Source organism: Phalangium opilio, unplaced genomic scaffold (genome assembly GCF_054372755.1).
Source record: "Phalangium opilio isolate 3A_F unplaced genomic scaffold, DU_Popi_V2 ptg000092l_1, whole genome shotgun sequence".
Lineage (NCBI taxonomy): Eukaryota > Metazoa > Arthropoda > Arachnida > Opiliones > Phalangiidae > Phalangium > Phalangium opilio.
The window spans coordinates 2,671,789-2,688,268 of NW_028324197.1; the positions used below are offsets into that span (position 1 = coordinate 2,671,789).

At 36.0% G+C, this 16,480-nt stretch overlaps 36 non-coding genes across 36 annotated transcripts; all 36 read left to right on the top strand.

Annotated features, from left to right (window-relative positions):
* The first annotated feature begins 120 nt into the window (after nt 1-120).
* On the top strand, nt 121-193 carry TRNAT-AGU (transfer RNA threonine (anticodon AGU)). The gene has a single exon. It is a non-coding gene; the product is annotated as a tRNA-Thr (tRNA).
* A 371-nt stretch (nt 194-564) lies between these two features.
* TRNAT-UGU (transfer RNA threonine (anticodon UGU)) lies at nt 565-637 on the top strand. The gene has a single exon. It is a non-coding gene; the product is annotated as a tRNA-Thr (tRNA).
* A 133-nt stretch (nt 638-770) lies between these two features.
* On the top strand, nt 771-843 carry TRNAT-AGU (transfer RNA threonine (anticodon AGU)). Its single transcript has one exon. It is a non-coding gene; the product is annotated as a tRNA-Thr (tRNA).
* Nucleotides 844-1,011: 168 nt separating this feature from the next.
* TRNAT-UGU (transfer RNA threonine (anticodon UGU)) lies at nt 1,012-1,084 on the top strand. Its single transcript has one exon. It is a non-coding gene; the product is annotated as a tRNA-Thr (tRNA).
* Nucleotides 1,085-1,423: 339 nt separating this feature from the next.
* Nucleotides 1,424-1,496, top strand: TRNAT-AGU (transfer RNA threonine (anticodon AGU)). Its single transcript has one exon. It is a non-coding gene; the product is annotated as a tRNA-Thr (tRNA).
* Nucleotides 1,497-1,868: 372 nt separating this feature from the next.
* Nucleotides 1,869-1,941, top strand: TRNAT-UGU (transfer RNA threonine (anticodon UGU)). Its single transcript has one exon. It is a non-coding gene; the product is annotated as a tRNA-Thr (tRNA).
* Nucleotides 1,942-2,074: 133 nt separating this feature from the next.
* Nucleotides 2,075-2,147, top strand: TRNAT-AGU (transfer RNA threonine (anticodon AGU)). Its single transcript has one exon. It is a non-coding gene; the product is annotated as a tRNA-Thr (tRNA).
* Nucleotides 2,148-2,518: 371 nt separating this feature from the next.
* TRNAT-AGU (transfer RNA threonine (anticodon AGU)) lies at nt 2,519-2,591 on the top strand. Its single transcript has one exon. It is a non-coding gene; the product is annotated as a tRNA-Thr (tRNA).
* A 782-nt stretch (nt 2,592-3,373) lies between these two features.
* On the top strand, nt 3,374-3,446 carry TRNAT-UGU (transfer RNA threonine (anticodon UGU)). The gene has a single exon. It is a non-coding gene; the product is annotated as a tRNA-Thr (tRNA).
* Nucleotides 3,447-3,579: 133 nt separating this feature from the next.
* On the top strand, nt 3,580-3,652 carry TRNAT-AGU (transfer RNA threonine (anticodon AGU)). The gene has a single exon. It is a non-coding gene; the product is annotated as a tRNA-Thr (tRNA).
* A 372-nt stretch (nt 3,653-4,024) lies between these two features.
* TRNAT-AGU (transfer RNA threonine (anticodon AGU)) lies at nt 4,025-4,097 on the top strand. The gene has a single exon. It is a non-coding gene; the product is annotated as a tRNA-Thr (tRNA).
* Nucleotides 4,098-4,230: 133 nt separating this feature from the next.
* On the top strand, nt 4,231-4,303 carry TRNAT-AGU (transfer RNA threonine (anticodon AGU)). The gene has a single exon. It is a non-coding gene; the product is annotated as a tRNA-Thr (tRNA).
* Nucleotides 4,304-4,914: 611 nt separating this feature from the next.
* On the top strand, nt 4,915-4,987 carry TRNAT-AGU (transfer RNA threonine (anticodon AGU)). The gene has a single exon. It is a non-coding gene; the product is annotated as a tRNA-Thr (tRNA).
* A 132-nt stretch (nt 4,988-5,119) lies between these two features.
* On the top strand, nt 5,120-5,192 carry TRNAA-UGC (transfer RNA alanine (anticodon UGC)). Its single transcript has one exon. It is a non-coding gene; the product is annotated as a tRNA-Ala (tRNA).
* A 405-nt stretch (nt 5,193-5,597) lies between these two features.
* Nucleotides 5,598-5,670, top strand: TRNAT-AGU (transfer RNA threonine (anticodon AGU)). Its single transcript has one exon. It is a non-coding gene; the product is annotated as a tRNA-Thr (tRNA).
* Nucleotides 5,671-6,452: 782 nt separating this feature from the next.
* On the top strand, nt 6,453-6,525 carry TRNAT-UGU (transfer RNA threonine (anticodon UGU)). Its single transcript has one exon. It is a non-coding gene; the product is annotated as a tRNA-Thr (tRNA).
* Nucleotides 6,526-6,658: 133 nt separating this feature from the next.
* TRNAT-AGU (transfer RNA threonine (anticodon AGU)) lies at nt 6,659-6,731 on the top strand. The gene has a single exon. It is a non-coding gene; the product is annotated as a tRNA-Thr (tRNA).
* Nucleotides 6,732-7,103: 372 nt separating this feature from the next.
* On the top strand, nt 7,104-7,176 carry TRNAT-AGU (transfer RNA threonine (anticodon AGU)). Its single transcript has one exon. It is a non-coding gene; the product is annotated as a tRNA-Thr (tRNA).
* A 133-nt stretch (nt 7,177-7,309) lies between these two features.
* TRNAT-AGU (transfer RNA threonine (anticodon AGU)) lies at nt 7,310-7,382 on the top strand. Its single transcript has one exon. It is a non-coding gene; the product is annotated as a tRNA-Thr (tRNA).
* A 611-nt stretch (nt 7,383-7,993) lies between these two features.
* TRNAT-AGU (transfer RNA threonine (anticodon AGU)) lies at nt 7,994-8,066 on the top strand. Its single transcript has one exon. It is a non-coding gene; the product is annotated as a tRNA-Thr (tRNA).
* A 132-nt stretch (nt 8,067-8,198) lies between these two features.
* TRNAA-UGC (transfer RNA alanine (anticodon UGC)) lies at nt 8,199-8,271 on the top strand. The gene has a single exon. It is a non-coding gene; the product is annotated as a tRNA-Ala (tRNA).
* A 644-nt stretch (nt 8,272-8,915) lies between these two features.
* TRNAT-AGU (transfer RNA threonine (anticodon AGU)) lies at nt 8,916-8,988 on the top strand. The gene has a single exon. It is a non-coding gene; the product is annotated as a tRNA-Thr (tRNA).
* Nucleotides 8,989-9,121: 133 nt separating this feature from the next.
* On the top strand, nt 9,122-9,194 carry TRNAN-AUU (transfer RNA asparagine (anticodon AUU)). Its single transcript has one exon. It is a non-coding gene; the product is annotated as a tRNA-Asn (tRNA).
* A 339-nt stretch (nt 9,195-9,533) lies between these two features.
* TRNAT-AGU (transfer RNA threonine (anticodon AGU)) lies at nt 9,534-9,606 on the top strand. The gene has a single exon. It is a non-coding gene; the product is annotated as a tRNA-Thr (tRNA).
* A 133-nt stretch (nt 9,607-9,739) lies between these two features.
* Nucleotides 9,740-9,812, top strand: TRNAT-AGU (transfer RNA threonine (anticodon AGU)). The gene has a single exon. It is a non-coding gene; the product is annotated as a tRNA-Thr (tRNA).
* Nucleotides 9,813-10,217: 405 nt separating this feature from the next.
* TRNAT-AGU (transfer RNA threonine (anticodon AGU)) lies at nt 10,218-10,290 on the top strand. Its single transcript has one exon. It is a non-coding gene; the product is annotated as a tRNA-Thr (tRNA).
* Nucleotides 10,291-10,422: 132 nt separating this feature from the next.
* Nucleotides 10,423-10,495, top strand: TRNAT-AGU (transfer RNA threonine (anticodon AGU)). Its single transcript has one exon. It is a non-coding gene; the product is annotated as a tRNA-Thr (tRNA).
* A 132-nt stretch (nt 10,496-10,627) lies between these two features.
* On the top strand, nt 10,628-10,700 carry TRNAT-UGU (transfer RNA threonine (anticodon UGU)). The gene has a single exon. It is a non-coding gene; the product is annotated as a tRNA-Thr (tRNA).
* A 405-nt stretch (nt 10,701-11,105) lies between these two features.
* On the top strand, nt 11,106-11,178 carry TRNAT-AGU (transfer RNA threonine (anticodon AGU)). The gene has a single exon. It is a non-coding gene; the product is annotated as a tRNA-Thr (tRNA).
* A 133-nt stretch (nt 11,179-11,311) lies between these two features.
* TRNAN-AUU (transfer RNA asparagine (anticodon AUU)) lies at nt 11,312-11,384 on the top strand. Its single transcript has one exon. It is a non-coding gene; the product is annotated as a tRNA-Asn (tRNA).
* A 339-nt stretch (nt 11,385-11,723) lies between these two features.
* Nucleotides 11,724-11,796, top strand: TRNAT-AGU (transfer RNA threonine (anticodon AGU)). Its single transcript has one exon. It is a non-coding gene; the product is annotated as a tRNA-Thr (tRNA).
* A 133-nt stretch (nt 11,797-11,929) lies between these two features.
* TRNAT-AGU (transfer RNA threonine (anticodon AGU)) lies at nt 11,930-12,002 on the top strand. Its single transcript has one exon. It is a non-coding gene; the product is annotated as a tRNA-Thr (tRNA).
* Nucleotides 12,003-15,440: 3,438 nt separating this feature from the next.
* On the top strand, nt 15,441-15,513 carry TRNAT-AGU (transfer RNA threonine (anticodon AGU)). Its single transcript has one exon. It is a non-coding gene; the product is annotated as a tRNA-Thr (tRNA).
* A 166-nt stretch (nt 15,514-15,679) lies between these two features.
* On the top strand, nt 15,680-15,752 carry TRNAT-AGU (transfer RNA threonine (anticodon AGU)). Its single transcript has one exon. It is a non-coding gene; the product is annotated as a tRNA-Thr (tRNA).
* A 133-nt stretch (nt 15,753-15,885) lies between these two features.
* On the top strand, nt 15,886-15,958 carry TRNAT-AGU (transfer RNA threonine (anticodon AGU)). The gene has a single exon. It is a non-coding gene; the product is annotated as a tRNA-Thr (tRNA).
* A 404-nt stretch (nt 15,959-16,362) lies between these two features.
* On the top strand, nt 16,363-16,435 carry TRNAT-AGU (transfer RNA threonine (anticodon AGU)). Its single transcript has one exon. It is a non-coding gene; the product is annotated as a tRNA-Thr (tRNA).
* The last annotated feature ends 45 nt before the right edge of the window (nt 16,436-16,480 follow it).

Consider the following 16,480-nt stretch of genomic DNA (forward strand, 5'->3'; position numbering starts at 1 on the left):
CTTGACCTAGATTTCGTAGCTATTAAATTTTGTAAAATTAAAACAATAGGGTAAAAATTCCGATGAGTTTATTTAGTTAAATTACTGGAATATTCAGCATTCATGTCGCTTCAAAGCAAGGGCTCCGTGGCTTAGTGGTTAAAGCGCCTGTCTAGTAAACAGGAGATCATGAGTTCGATTCTCGTCGGAGCCTCGCTGTTATGTTACTTGAACTAGATTTCGTAGCTATATAATTTTGAAAAATTAAAATAATAGGGCAAAAGTTCCCATGAGATAATTTAGTTAATTTACTGAAATATTCCGCATTCATATCGCTTCAAAGCAAGGGCTCCGTGGCTTAGTGGTTAAAGCGCCAGTCTTGTAAACAGGAGATCATGTGTTCGATTTTCGTCGGAGCCTTGCTGTTATATTACTTGAACTAGATTTCGAAGCTATTAAATTTTGAAAAAATAAAATTATAGTTGATTTAGATATGCATATATGCAAACAATAGTGTAAAAGTTCCCATGAGATAATTTAGTAAATTTACTGAAATATTCAGCATTCATATCGCTTCAAAGCAAGAGCTCCGTGGCTTAGTGGTTAAAGCGCCTGTCTTGTAAACAGGAGATCATGAGTTCGATTCTCGTCGGAGCCTTGCTGTTATGTTACTTGACCTAGATTTCAAAGCTATTAAATTTTGAAAAATTAAAACAATAGGGTAAAAACTCCGATGAGTTAATTTAGTTAAATTACTGGAATATTCAGCATTCATGTCGCTTCAAAGCAAGGGCTCCGTGGCTTAGTGGTTAAAGCGCCTGTCTAGTAAACAGGAGATCATGAGTTCGATTCTCGTCGGAGCCTCGCTGTTATGTTGATTGAACTAGATTTCGTAGCTATTAAATTTTGAAAAATTATAAAAATAATAGTTGATTTAGATATGCATATATGCAAACAATAGTGTAAAAGTTCCGATGTGATAATTTAGTTAATTTACTGAAATATTCAGCATTCATATCGCTTCAAAGCAAGGGCTCCGTGGCTTAGTGGTTAAAGCGCCTGTCTTGTAAACAGAAGATCATGAGTTCGATTCTCGTCGGAGCCTCGCTGTTATGTTACTTGAACTAGATTTCGTAGCTATTAAATTTTGAAAAATTAAAACAATAGGGTAAAAATTCCGATGAGTTAATTTAGTTAAATTACTGGAATATTCAGCATTCATGTCGCTTGAAAGCGAGGGCTCCGTGGCTTAGTGGTTAAAGCGCCTGTCTAGTAAAAAGGAGATCATGAGTTCGATTCTCGTCGGAGCATTGCTGTTATGTTACTTGACCTAGATTTCGTAGCTATTAAATTTTGAAAAATTAAAGCAATAGGGTAAAAATTCCGATGAGATAATTTAGTTAATTTACTGAAATATTCTGCATTCATATCGCTTCAAAGCAACGGCTCCGTGGCTTAGTGGTTAAAGCGCCAGTCTAGTAAACAGGAGATCATGAGTTCGATTCTCGTCGGAGCCTCGCTGTTATGTTACTTGAACTAGATTTCGTAGCTATATAATTTTGAAAAATTAAAATAATAGGGCAAAAGTTCCCATGAGATAATTTAGTTAATTTACTGAAATATTCTGCATTCATATCGCTTCAAAGCAAGGGCTCCGTGGCTTAGTGGTTAAAGCGCCAGTCTTGTAAACAGGAGATCATGTGTTCGATTCTCGTCGGATCCTTGCTGTTATATTACTTGAACTAGATTTCGAAGCTATTAAATTTTGAAAAATTAAAAATAATAGTTGATTTAGATATGCATATAAGCACACAATAGTGTATAAGTTCCGATGTGATAATTTAGTTAATTTACTGAAATATTCAGCATTCATATCGCTTCAAAGCAAGGGCTCCGTGGCTTAGTGGTTAAAGCGCCTGTCTTGTAAACAGGAGATCATGAGTTCGATTCTCGTCGGAGCCTCGCTGTTATGTTACTTGAACTAGATTTCGTAGCTATTAAATTTTGAAAAATTAAAGCAATAGGGTAAACATTCCGATGAGATAATTTAGTTAATTTACTGAAATATTCTGCATTCATATCGCTTCAAAGCAACGGCTCCGTGGCTTAGTGGTTAAAGCGCCAGTCTAGTAAACAGGAGATCATGAGTTCGATTCTCGTCGGAGCCTTGAGTTATGTTACTTGACCTAGATTTCGTAGCTATATAATTTTGAAAAATTAAAATAATAGGGCAAAAGTTCCCATGAGATAATTTAGTTAATTTACTGAAATATTCTGCATTCATATCGCTTCAAAGCAAGGGCTCCGTGGCTTAGTGGTTAAAGCGCCAGTCTTGTAAACAGGAGATCATGTGTTCGATTCTCGTCGGATCCTTGCTGTTATATTACTTGAACTAGATTTCGAAGCTATTAAATTTTGAAAAATTAAAAATAATAGTTGATTTAGATATGCATATATGCAAACAATAGTGTAAAAGTTCCCATGAGATAATTTAGTAAATTTACTGAAATATTCAGCATTCATATCGCTTCAAAGTAAGGGCTCCGTGGCTTAGTGGTTAAAGCGCCTGTCTAGTAAACAGGAGATCATGAGTTCGATTCTCGTCGGAGCCTCGCTGTTATGTTACTTGAACTAGATTTCGTAGCTATTAAATTTTGAAAAATTAAAACAATAGGGTAAAAATTCCGATGAGTTAATTTAGTTAAATTACTGGAATATTCAGCATTCATGTCGCTTGAAAGCGAGGGCTCCGTGGCTTAGTGGTTAAAGCGCCTGTCTAGTAAACAGGAGATCATGAGTTCGATTCTCGTCGGAGCATTGCTGTTATGTTACTTGACCTAGATTTCGTAGCTATTAAATTTTGAAAAATTAAAGCAATAGGTTAAAAATTCCGATGAGATAATTTAGTTAATTTACTGAAATATTCTGCATTCATATCGCTTCAAAGCAACGGCTCCATGGCTTAGTGGTTAAAGCGCCAGTCTAGTAAACAGGAGATCATGAGTTCGATTCTCGTCGGAGCCTCGCTGTTATGTTACTTGAACTAGATTTCGTAGCTATATAATTTTGAAAAATTAAAATAATAGGGCAAAAGTTCCCATGAGATAATTTAGTTAATTTACTGAAATATTCTGCATTCATATCGCTTCAAAGCAAGGGCTCCGTGGCTTAGTGGTTAAAGCGCCAGTCTTGTAAACAGGAGATCATGTGTTCGATTCTCGTCGGATCCTTGCTGTTATATTACTTGAACTAGATTTCGAAGCTATTAAATTTTGAAAAATTAAAAATAATAGTTGATTTAGATATGCATATATGCAAACAAGTGTAAAAGTTCCCATGAGATAATTTAGTAAATTTACTGAAATATTCAGCATTCATATCGCTTCAAAGTAAGGGCTCCGTGGCTTAGTGGTTAAAGCGCCTGTCTTGTAAACAGGAGATCATGAGTTCGATTCTCGTCGGAGCCTCGCTGTTATGTTACTTGAACTAGATTTCGTAGCTATTAAATTTTGAAAAATTAAAACAATAGGGTAAAAATTCCGATGAGTTAATTTAGTTAAATTACTGGAATATTCAGCATTCATGTCGCTTGAAAGCGAGGGCTCCGTGGCTTAGTGGTTAAAGCGCCTGTCTAGTAAACAGGAGATCATGAGTTCGATTCTCGTCGGAGCCTCGCTGTTATGTTACTTGAACTAGATTTCGTAGCTATAAAATTTTGAAAAATTAAAATACTAGGGCAAAAGTTCCCAGGAGATAATTTAGTTAATTTACTGAAATATTCTGCATTCATATCGCTTCAAAGCAAGGGCTCCGTGGCTTAGTGGTTAAAGCGCCAGTCTTGTAAACAGGAGATCATGTGTTCGATTCTCGTCGGATCCTTGCTGTTATATTACTTGAACTAGATTTCGAAGCTATTAAATTTTGAAAAATTAAAAATAATAGTTGATTTAGATATGCATATATGCAAACAATAGTGTAAAAGTTCCCATGAGATAATTTAGTAAATTTACTGAAATATTCAGCATTCATATCGCTTCAAAGTAAGGGCTCCGTGGCTTAGTGGTTAAAGCGCCTGTCTAGTAAACAGGAGATCATGAGTTCGATTCTCGTCGGAGCCTTGCTGTTATGTTACTTGACCTAGATTTCGTAGCTATTAAATTTTGAAAAATTAAAACAATAGGGTAAAAACTCCGATGAGTTAATTTAGTTAAATTACTGGAATATTCAGCATTCATGTCGCTTCAAAGCAAGGGCTCCGTGGCTTAGTGGTTAAAGCGCCTGTCTAGTAAACAGGAGATCATGAGTTCGATTCTCGTCGGAGCCTCGCTGTTATGTTGATTGAACTAGATTTCGTAGCTATTAAATTTTGAAAAATTAAAAATAATAGTTGATTTAGATATGCATATATGCAAACAATAGTGTAAAAGTTACGTTGAGATAATTTAGTTAATTTACTGAAATATTCTGCATACATATCGCTTCAAAGCAAGGGATCCGTGGCTTGGTGGTTAAAGCGAAAGTCTTGTAAACAGGAGATCATGTGTTCGATTCTCGTCGGAGCCTTGCTGTTATATTACTTGAACTAGATTTCGAAGCTATTAAATTTTGAAAAATTAAAAAATAATAGTTGATTTAGATATGCATATAAGCAAACAATAGTGTAAAAGTTCCGATGTGATAATTTAGTTAGTTTACTGAAATATTCAGCATTCATATCGCTTCAAAGCAAGGGCTCCGTGGCTTAGTGGTTAATGCGCCTGTCTAGTAAACAGGAGATCATGAGTTCGATTCTCGTGGAAGCCTGGTTGTTATGTTACTTGACCTAGATTTCGTAGCTATTAAATTTTGAAAAATTAAAACAATAGGGTAAATATCCGATGAGTTAATTTAGTTAAATTACTGGAATATTCAGCATTCATGTAGCTTCAAAGCAAGGGCTCCGTGGCTTAGTGGTTAAAGCGCCTGTCTAGTAAACAGGAGATCATGAGTTCGATTCTCGTCGGAGCCTCGCTGTTATGTTGATTGAACTAGTTTCGTAGCTATATAATTTTGAAAAATTAAAATAATAGGGCAAAAGTTCCGATGAGTTAATTTAGTTAATTTACTGAAATATTCTGCATTCATATCGCTTCAAAGCAGGGGCTCCGTGGCTTAGTGGTTAAAGCGGCTGTCTTGCAAACAGGAGATCATGAGTTCGATTCTCGTCGGAGCCTCCCTGTTATATTACTTGAACTAGATTTCGTAGCTATTAAATTTTGAAAAATTAAAAATAATAGTTGATTTAGATATGCATATATGCAAACAATAGTGTAAAAGTTACGTTGAGATAATTTAGTTAATTTACTGAAATATTCTGCATTCATATCGCTTCAAAGCAAGGGCTCCGTGGCTTGGTGGTTAAAGCGAAAGTCTTGTAAACAGGAGATCATGTGTTCGATTCTCGTCGGAGCCTTGCTGTTATATTACTTGAACTAGATTTCGAAGCTATTAAATTTTGAAAAATTAAAAATAATAGTTGATTTAGATATGCATATATGCAAACAATAGTGTAAAAGTTCCCATGAGATAATTTAGTAAATTTACTGAAATATTCAGCATTCATATCGCTTCAAAGTAAGGGCTCCGTGGCTTAGTGGTTAAAGCGCCTGTCTAGTAAACAGGAGATCATGAGTTCGATTCTCGTCGGAGCCTCGCTGTTATGTTACTTGAACTAGATTTCGTAGCTATTAAATTTTGAAAAATTAAAACAATAGGGTAAAAATTCCGATGAGTTAATTTAGTTAAATTACTGGAATATTCAGCATTCATGTCGCTTGAAAGCGAGGGCTCCGTGGCTTAGTGGTTAAAGCGCCTGTCTAGTAAACAGGAGATCATGAGTTCGATTCTCGTCGGAGCATTGCTGTTATGTTACTTGACCTAGATTTCGTAGCTATTAAATTTTGAAAAATTAAAGCAATAGGTTAAAAATTCCGATGAGATAATTTAGTTAATTTACTGAAATATTCTGCATTCATATCGCTTCAAAGCAACGGCTCCATGGCTTAGTGGTTAAAGCGCCAGTCTAGTAAACAGGAGATCATGAGTTCGATTCTCGTCGGAGCCTCGCTGTTATGTTACTTGAACTAGATTTCGTAGCTATATAATTTTGAAAAATTAAAATAATAGGGCAAAAGTTCCCATGAGATAATTTAGTTAATTTACTGAAATATTCTGCATTCATATCGCTTCAAAGCAAGGGCTCCGTGGCTTAGTGGTTAAAGCGCCAGTCTTGTAAACAGGAGATCATGTGTTCGATTCTCGTCGGATCCTTGCTGTTATATTACTTGAACTAGATTTCGAAGCTATTAAATTTTGAAAAATTAAAAATAATAGTTGATTTAGATATGCATATATGCAAACAAGTGTAAAAGTTCCCATGAGATAATTTAGTAAATTTACTGAAATATTCAGCATTCATATCGCTTCAAAGTAAGGGCTCCGTGGCTTAGTGGTTAAAGCGCCTGTCTTGTAAACAGGAGATCATGAGTTCGATTCTCGTCGGAGCCTCGCTGTTATGTTACTTGAACTAGATTTCGTAGCTATTAAATTTTGAAAAATTAAAACAATAGGGTAAAAATTCCGATGAGTTAATTTAGTTAAATTACTGGAATATTCAGCATTCATGTCGCTTGAAAGCGAGGGCTCCGTGGCTTAGTGGTTAAAGCGCCTGTCTAGTAAACAGGAGATCATGAGTTCGATTCTCGTCGGAGCCTCGCTGTTATGTTACTTGAACTAGATTTCGTAGCTATAAAATTTTGAAAAATTAAAATACTAGGGCAAAAGTTCCCAGGAGATAATTTAGTTAATTTACTGAAATATTCTGCATTCATATCGCTTCAAAGCAAGGGCTCCGTGGCTTAGTGGTTAAAGCGCCAGTCTTGTAAACAGGAGATCATGTGTTCGATTCTCGTCGGATCCTTGCTGTTATATTACTTGAACTAGATTTCGAAGCTATTAAATTTTGAAAAATTAAAAATAATAGTTGATTTAGATATGCATATATGCAAACAATAGTGTAAAAGTTCCCATGAGATAATTTAGTAAATTTACTGAAATATTCAGCATTCATATCGCTTCAAAGTAAGGGCTCCGTGGCTTAGTGGTTAAAGCGCCTGTCTAGTAAACAGGAGATCATGAGTTCGATTCTCGTCGGAGCCTTGCTGTTATGTTACTTGACCTAGATTTCGTAGCTATTAAATTTTGAAAAATTAAAACAATAGGGTAAAAACTCCGATGAGTTAATTTAGTTAAATTACTGGAATATTCAGCATTCATGTCGCTTCAAAGCAAGGGCTCCGTGGCTTAGTGGTTAAAGCGCCTGTCTAGTAAACAGGAGATCATGAGTTCGATTCTCGTCGGAGCCTCGCTGTTATGTTGATTGAACTAGATTTCGTAGCTATTAAATTTTGAAAAATTAAAAATAATAGTTGATTTAGATATGCATATATGCAAACAATAGTGTAAAAGTTACGTTGAGATAATTTAGTTAATTTACTGAAATATTCTGCATTCATATCGCTTCAAAGCAAGGGATCCGTGGCTTGGTGGTTAAAGCGAAAGTCTTGTAAACAGGAGATCATGTGTTCGATTCTCGTCGGAGCCTTGCTGTTATATTACTTGAACTAGATTTCGAAGCTATTAAATTTTGAAAAATTAAAAAATAATAGTTGATTTAGATATGCATATAAGCAAACAATAGTGTAAAAGTTCCGATGTGATAATTTAGTTAGTTTACTGAAATATTCAGCATTCATATCGCTTCAAAGCAAGGGCTCCGTGGCTTAGTGGTTAATGCGCCTGTCTAGTAAACAGGAGATCATGAGTTCGATTCTCGTGGAAGCCTGGTTGTTATGTTACTTGACCTAGATTTCGTAGCTATTAAATTTTGAAAAATTAAAACAATAGGGTAAATATCCGATGAGTTAATTTAGTTAAATTACTGGAATATTCAGCATTCATGTAGCTTCAAAGCAAGGGCTCCGTGGCTTAGTGGTTAAAGCGCCTGTCTAGTAAACAGGAGATCATGAGTTCGATTCTCGTCGGAGCCTCGCTGTTATGTTGATTGAACTAGTTTCGTAGCTATATAATTTTGAAAAATTAAAATAATAGGGCAAAAGTTCCGATGAGTTAATTTAGTTAATTTACTGAAATATTCTGCATTCATATCGCTTCAAAGCAGGGGCTCCGTGGCTTAGTGGTTAAAGCGGCTGTCTTGCAAACAGGAGATCATGAGTTCGATTCTCGTCGGAGCCTCCCTGTTATATTACTTGAACTAGATTTCGTAGCTATTAAATTTTGAAAAATTAAAAATAATAGTTGATTTAGATATGCATATATGCAAACAATAGTGTAAAAGTTACGTTGAGATAATTTAGTTAATTTACTGAAATATTCTGCATTCATATCGCTTCAAAGCAAGGGCTCCGTGGCTTGGTGGTTAAAGCGAAAGTCTTGTAAACAGGAGATCATGTGTTCGATTCTCGTCGGAGCCTTGCTGTTATATTACTTGAACTAGATTTCGAAGCTATTAAATTTTGAAAAATTAGAAATTATAGTTGATTTAGATATGCATATATGCAAACAATAGTGTAAAAGTTCCCATGAGATAATTTAGTTAATTTACTGAAATATTCAGCATTCATATCGCTTCAAAGCAAGGGCTCCGTGGCTTAGTGGTTAAAGCGCCAGTCTTGTAAACAGGAGATCATGCGTTCGATTCTCGTCGGATCCTTGCTGTTATATTACTTGAAATAGATTTCGAAGCTATTAAATTTTGAAAAATTAAAAATAATAGTTGATTTAGATATGCATATATGCCAACAATAGTGTAAAAGTTCCCATGAGATACTTTAGTAAATTTACTGAAATATTCAGCATTCATATCGCTTCAAAGCAAGGGCTCCGTGGCTTAGTGGTTAAAGCGCCTGTCTAGTAAACAGGAGATCATGAGTTCGATTCTCGTCGGAGCCTTGCTGTTATGTTACTTGACCTAGATTTCGTAGCTATTAAATTTTGAAAAATTAAAACAATAGGGTAAAAATTCCGATGAGTTAATTTAATTAAATTACTGGAATATTCAGCATTCATGTCGCTATAAAGCAAGGGCTCCGTGGCTTAGTGGTTAAAGCGCCTGTCTATTAAACAGGAGATCATGAGTTCGAGTCTCGTCGGAGCCTCGCTGTTATGTTACTTGAACTAGATTTCGTAGCTATACAATTTTGAAAAATTAAAATAATAGGGCAAAAGTTCCCATGAGATAATTTAGTTAATTTACTGAAATATTCTGCATTCATATTGCTTCAAAGCAAGGGCTCCGTGGCTTAGTGGTTAAAGCGCCAGTTTTGTAAACAGGAGATCATGTGTTCGATTCTCGTCGGAGCCTTGCTGTTATATTACTTGACCTAGATTTCGTAGCTATTAAATTTTGAAAAATTAAAACAATAGGGTAAAAATTCCGAGGAGTTAATTTAGTTAAATTACTGGAATATTCAGTGTTCATGTCGCTTCATAGCAAGGGCTCCGTGGCTTAGTGGTTAAAGCGCCTGTCTAGTAAACAGGAGATCATGAGTTCGATTCTCGTCGGAGCCTTGCTGTTATGTTACTTGACCTAGATTTCGTAGCTATTAAATTTTGAAAAATTAAAACAATAGGGTAAAAACTCCGATGAGTTAATTTAGTTAAATTACTGGAATATTCAGCATTCATGTCGCTTCAAAGCAAGGGCTCCGTGGCTTAGTGGTTAAAGCGCCTGTCTAGTAAACAGGAGATCATGAGTTCGATTCTCGTCGGAGCCTCACTGTTATGTTGATTGAACTAGATTTCGTAGCTATTAAATTTTGAAAAATTAAAAATAATAGTTGATTTAGATATGCATATATGCAAACAATAGTGTAAAAGTTACGTTGAGATAATTTAGTTAATTTACTGAAATATTCTGCATTCATATCGCTTCAAAGCAAGGGCTCCGTGGCTTAGTGGTTAAAGCGAAAGTCTTGTAAACAGGAGATCATGTGTTCGATTCTCGTCGGAGCCTTGCTGTTATATTACTTGAACTAGATTTCGAAGCTATTAAATTTTGAAAAATTAGAAATTATAGTTGATTTAGATATGCATATATGCAAACAATAGTGAAAAAGTTCCCATGAGATAATTTAGTTAATTTACTGAAATATTCAGCATTCATATCGCTTCAAAGCAAGGGCTCCGTGGCTTAGTGGTTAAAGCGCCTGTCTAGTAAACAGGAGATCATGAGTTCGATTCTCGTCGGAGCCTTGCTGTTATGTTACTTGACCTAGATTTCGTAGCTATTAAATTTTGAAAAATTAAAACAATAGGGTAAATATCCGATGAGTTAATTTAGTTAAATTACTGGAATATTCAGCATTCATGTAGCTTCAAAGCAAGGGCTCCGTGGCTTAGTGGTTAAAGCGCCTGTCTAGTAAACAGGAGATCATGAGTTCGATTCTCGTCGGAGCCTCGCTGTTATGTTGATTGAACTAGTTTCGTAGCTATATAATTTTGAAAAATTAAAATAATAGGGCAAAAGTTCCGATGAGTTAATTTAGTTAATTTACTGAAATATTCTGCATTCATATCGCTTCAAAGCAGGGGCTCCGTGGCTTAGTGGTTAAAGCGGCTGTCTTGTAAACAGGAGATCATGAGTTCGATTCTCGTCGGAGCCTCCCTGTTATATTACTTGAACTAGATTTCGTAGCTATTAAATTTTGAAAAATTAAAAATAATAGTTGATTTAGATATGCATATATGCAAACAATAGTGTAAAAGTTACGTTGAGATAATTTAGTTAATTTACTGAAATATTCTGCATTCATATCGCTTCAAAGCAAGGGCTCCGTGGCTTAGTGGTTAAAGCGAAAGTCTTGTAAACAGGAGATCATGTGTTCGATTCTCGTCGGAGCCTTGCTGTTATATTACTTGAACTAGATTTCGAAGCTATTAAATTTTGAAAAATTAGAAATTATAGTTGATTTAGATATGCATATATGCAAACAATAGTGAAAAAGTTCCCATGAGATAATTTAGTTAATTTACTGAAATATTCAGCATTCATATCGCTTCAAAGCAAGGGCTCCGTGGCTTAGTGGTTAAAGCGCCTGTCTAGTAAACAGGAGATCATGAGTTCGATTCTCGTCGGAGCCTTGCTGTTATGTTACTTGACCTAGATTTCGTAGCTATTAAATTTTGAAAAATTAAAACAATAGGGTAAAAATTCCGATGAGTTAATTTAATTAAATTACTGAAATATTCAGCATTCATGTCGCTTCAAAGCAAGGGCTCCGTGGCTTAGTGGTTAAAGCGCCTGTCTATTAAACAGGAGATCATGAGTTCGAGTCTCGTCGGATCCTCGCTGTTATGTTACTTGAACTAGATTTCGTAGCTATACAATTTTGAAAAATTAAAATAATAGGGCAAAAGTTCCCATGAGATAATTTAGTTAATTTACTGAAATATTCTGCATTCATATTGCTTCAAAGCAAGGGCTCCGTGGCTTAGTGGTTAAAGCGCCAGTCTTGTAAACAGGAGATCATGTGTTCGATTCTCGTCGGAGCCTTGCTGTTATATTACTTGACCTAGATTTCGTAGCTATTAAATTTTGAAAAATTAAAACAATACGGTAAAAATTCCGAGGAGTTAATTTAGTTAAATTACTGGAATATTCAGTGTTCATGTCGCTTCATAGCAAGGGCTCCGTGGCTTAGTGGTTAAAGCGCCTGTCTAGTAAACAGGAGATCATGAGTTCGATTCTCGTCGGAGCCTTGCTGTTATGTTACTTGACCTAGATTTCGTAGCTATTAAATTTTGAAAAATTAAAACAATAGGGTAAAAACTCCGATGAGTTAATTTAGTTAAATTACTGGAATATTCAGCATTCATGTCGCTTCAAAGCAAGGGCTCCGTGGCTTAGTGGTTAAAGCGCCTGTCTAGTAAACAGGAGATCATGAGTTCGATTCTCGTCGGAGCCTCGCTGTTATGTTGATTGAACTAGATTTCGTAGCTATTAAATTTTGAACAAGTTGGGAAAGCCAAAATATTACCTCTCCGAGTGGAGATGACTATCACTACCCCTTAAACAACCTAAATATATGCATCTATCGCTTTTTTTAATTCTTTGCAAGTGCAGGAATTCAATTTTAAAATAGTCAATTGTTCAAGCCTTTTCAATATCTCTCAATTGCTGGGGAAACTCTACTCTCTTGCTATACCTCAACCGTATTCTTAGTCTACCAGTATGACTTGTAACATTTGTCCATATCAAAGCTGATACATACATCGCCACACAAAAAGCAAATGTCCCCAAAACATGGAAGCCACAACCCAATCACACATAAGCTAGGCTCGTACTTGTTCATCGCTTTCGATGATTTCACTAATATTAGCATTAACATTTTGTACATTATTGGGTTCCTTATTAATAGATATGCCTACGCCTACAGTACTTTCAATAGAACATTTATTTAATGCATTATCTTTCGTACGATCATGGCCAACTGGCCTCGTGGTAGGACCAACATTTTGCGTGCTAGAACCTGTTCCAGAAACAGCCTTCTCCTTTCATTTTCTCGCTTCCTAAATTCAGGATCTGACCTTTTTGCCCTCATTCTTTCCCTTGCCTTTCGTTTTCTGATTTCATCTTTACTTAAATTATTATCTTCCTCCATTTACTTATTAATCAGTTAAATACTCACAAAGGTTGGCAAAATCAATCTCCTTAAATACTCACACAGGTTGGCAAAATCAATCTCCTTCAGTAATACGTAAGGCTTAATTATATTATTTGCCGAACAAAATTAGTCGAGCAAATTTAACACTTAACTTCTTCCTTCGAAATTCTATCAAAGAATGAATCAACTGTTTAAAAAAAGGTTTTTTTCGCGAATAGGGCGCTATCATACCAACAGCAATTCCGTCATATTTAAAAAATATACATTGCCAACACTTTTTTCAAATAAAGAATGATAAAAGTGCGTAAAAAAGGTCTTTCACAAATAGGCCTAGGGGGCGTATAAACTAAACAGCAACAACGCTCTACAGCTACACTAATCTTACACAAACAAGGAGTACTATAAACCCACTACTGGAAGCGGTATTTTTATTCAAACGTAAAACAATTTCGCTTAAGCTTAACATCTCTAGACATCGGTAAAAATGTGTCTATCACTCCTAGACATTATAACTCAAATTCATCTGATTATGTTTTAACAAGGTTACATCTGACTGGGAGTAAGATGAAAGGAGTAGAAGCTTATCTGTCTAAGGAAATATGAAATTTTATCTTAACAGTTCGTTAAATCATAAGTTTATAACGAAAAAACGCGGAAGGGGAAAACGAGCAGACAACAGCGATTTTTGGTGGTAGAAGGTTAAGAGCGCCATCTGTCGTCCGTGCCAAAGTTGAACTTCCACTCGAAACGCAATGAGAAAGTGGATAAAATAATGCCATCAGCTATTTAACTGCGTCGATATATTTAACGACTTGACCCATGACATGCCCATAACACTGGCTTCTATGAATCCTATTTATTCTTGGATGCTAGGAAACTTGGTAGACGTAACAGTCTGTACCAAGTACCCAAGCATCCTTCAATAAACGCCTGGCAACATTGTGGTACGCATGGTACAACTAAAAAATAGGACGTGTATCTATCTTTCCAGTCACTCCAAGTCGTTAAGCCCTCATTACAGAGGATTTGAAACACTATCGTAATTCCAAGTGTCTCGAATCTCTACGTTCCTGTCCATTATGAACAGTGCTGAGAGAAAGATACATCAGAAAGAGCCATTCAAATCGAATTGCCGAAAATATTATCCATATTTTCATTTCATATAACAGAGAAAACAAATTATTATGGTTCTGAGAGGAGCTTCCCATTTTGGTTGTTGTTCTCAAAAATATATCGCAATGCACGGGCCTAGATAGATACAGGAGGCAATGTAGGAAATATAACGCAATGCACGGGCCTAAAAAGATATAAGAGACAATGTACGAAATATAACGCAATGCATGGGCCTTGATAGATATAGGAGGCAATGATTTAACGACTTCGGTACTTGGGTTTATCTTTAATATTTAAATAAATATAATTATTTTTAATTATTTTAATCGCCAGTAAATAACTTTAAAAATAGTTAAATCGTTTAAAATAAAGTTGTTCATAATATCTTTCGAAACTTTGCTAATATTGACGTTTAAAGTGAAGGGTACCCTTCTTGCCCGCTTTCTTCAAATTTTGGGGTATATATACGATCCGTTTCCATTATAATAATAGATAAAAACGCATTCGCGTGAACCTTTGGTGGAAGCCCTGCCATTGGGAGGCTAGACGTTTCTCGTAACCCTAGCTGATCGCCGCGTATATCTTAAAACCAAATAATAGATAAAAACGCATTCGCGTGAACCGATGGTGGAAGCCCTGCCATTGGGAGGCTAGACGTTTCTCGTAACCCTAGCCGCTCGCCGCGTATATCTTGAAACCAAACGATGACGGTGGAAAAGAAGCCAGAATGTACTGACCGGCGTCCATGTGGAATGGACAAAAGACCTGAAGATGGTGGTGCGTAGAAGCTGGTGTCAATGTGGAATTGACGAAGAACAGAAGATGGTGGTGCATAGAAGCTGGTGTCAATGTGGAATTGACGAAGAACAGAAGATGGTAGTGTATAGAAGCTGGTGTCAATGTGGAATTGACGAAGAACAGAAGATGGTGGTGCATAGAAGCTGGAGTCAAAGTGAAATTGACGAAGAACAGAAGTTGGTGGTGCTTGGAAGCAAGCACGTACAGACTAGTGTCCATGTGGGATGGACAAAGACTAGCAGATTGTGGTTCTTAGAAGCCAGTTAGTAAAGACTGGTGTTGGTAGATGAATGACCAAATTTCCGTGAACCGCGAACGCGTTCCGGAAATCGGGTATTTGTTTGCTCCGATTTGTAAACTGCGAACGCGGTCACGTGGGGTCTGACAGACAGACAGACAGACAGACACACAGACAGACAGACACGGCCGGTGTAATACCTCTCCGTGACATACGTCACTCGGAGAGGTAAAAATTAAAAATAATAGTTGATTTAGATATGCATATATGCAAACAATAGTGTAAAAGTTACGTTGAGATAATTTAGTTAATTTACTGAAATATTCTGCATTCATATCGCTTCAAAGCAAGGGCTCCGTGGCTTAGTGGTTAAAGCGAAAGTCTTGTAAACAGGAGATCATGTGTTCGATTCTCGTCGGAGCCTTGCTGTTATATTACTTGAACTAGATTTCGAAGCTATTAAATTTTGAAAAATTAGAAATTATAGTTGATTTAGATATGCATATATGCAAACAATAGTGTAAAAGTTCCCATGAGATAATTTAGTTAATTTACTGAAATATTCAGCATTCATATCGCTTCAAAGCAAGGGCTCCGTGGCTTAGTGGTTAAAGCGCCTGTCTAGTAAACAGGAGATCATGAGTTCGATTCTCGTCGGAGCCTTGCTGTTGTGTTACTTGACCTAGATTTCGTAGCTATTAAATTTTGAAAAATTGAAAATAATAGTTGATTTAGATATGCATATATGCCAACAATAGTGTAAAAGTTCCCATGAGATAATTTAGTAAATTTACTGAAATATTCGGCATTCATATCGCTTCAAAGTAAGGGCTCCGTGGCTTAGTGGTTAAAGCGCCTGTCTAGTAAACAGGAGATCATGAGTTCGATTCTCGTCGGAGCCTTGCTGTTATGTTACTTGACCTAGATTTCGTAGCTATTAAATTTTGAAAAATTAAAACAATAGGGTAAAAACTCCGATGAGTTAATTTAGTTAAATTACTGGAATATTCAGCATTCATGTCGCTTCAAAGCAAGGGCTCCGTGGCTTAGTGGTTAAAGCGCCTGTCTAGTAAACAGGAGATCATGAGTTCGATTCTCGTCGGAGCCTCGCTGTTATGTTGATTGAACTAGATTTCGTAGCTATTAAATTTTGAAAAATTAAAAATAATAGTTGATTTAGATATGCATATATGCAAACAATAGTGTAAAAGTTACGTTGAGATAATTTAGTTAATTTACTGAAATATTCTGCATTCATATCGCTTCAAAGCAAGGGCTCCGTGGCTTGGTGGTTAAAGCGAAAGTCTTGTAAACAGGAGATCATGTGTTCATTCTCGTCGGATCCTTGCTGTTATATTACTTGAACTAGATTTCGAAGCTATTAAATTTTGAAAAATTAAAAATAATAGTTGATTTAGATATGCATATATGCAAACAATAGTGTAAAAGTTCCCATGAGATAATTTAGTTAATTTACTGAAATATTCAGCATTCATATCGCTTCAAAGCAAGGGCTCCGTGGCTTAGTGGTTAAAGCGCCTGTCTAGTAAACAGGAGATCATGAGTTCGATTCTCGTCGGAGCCTTGCTGTTATGTTACTTGACCTAGATTTCGTAGCTATTAAATTTTG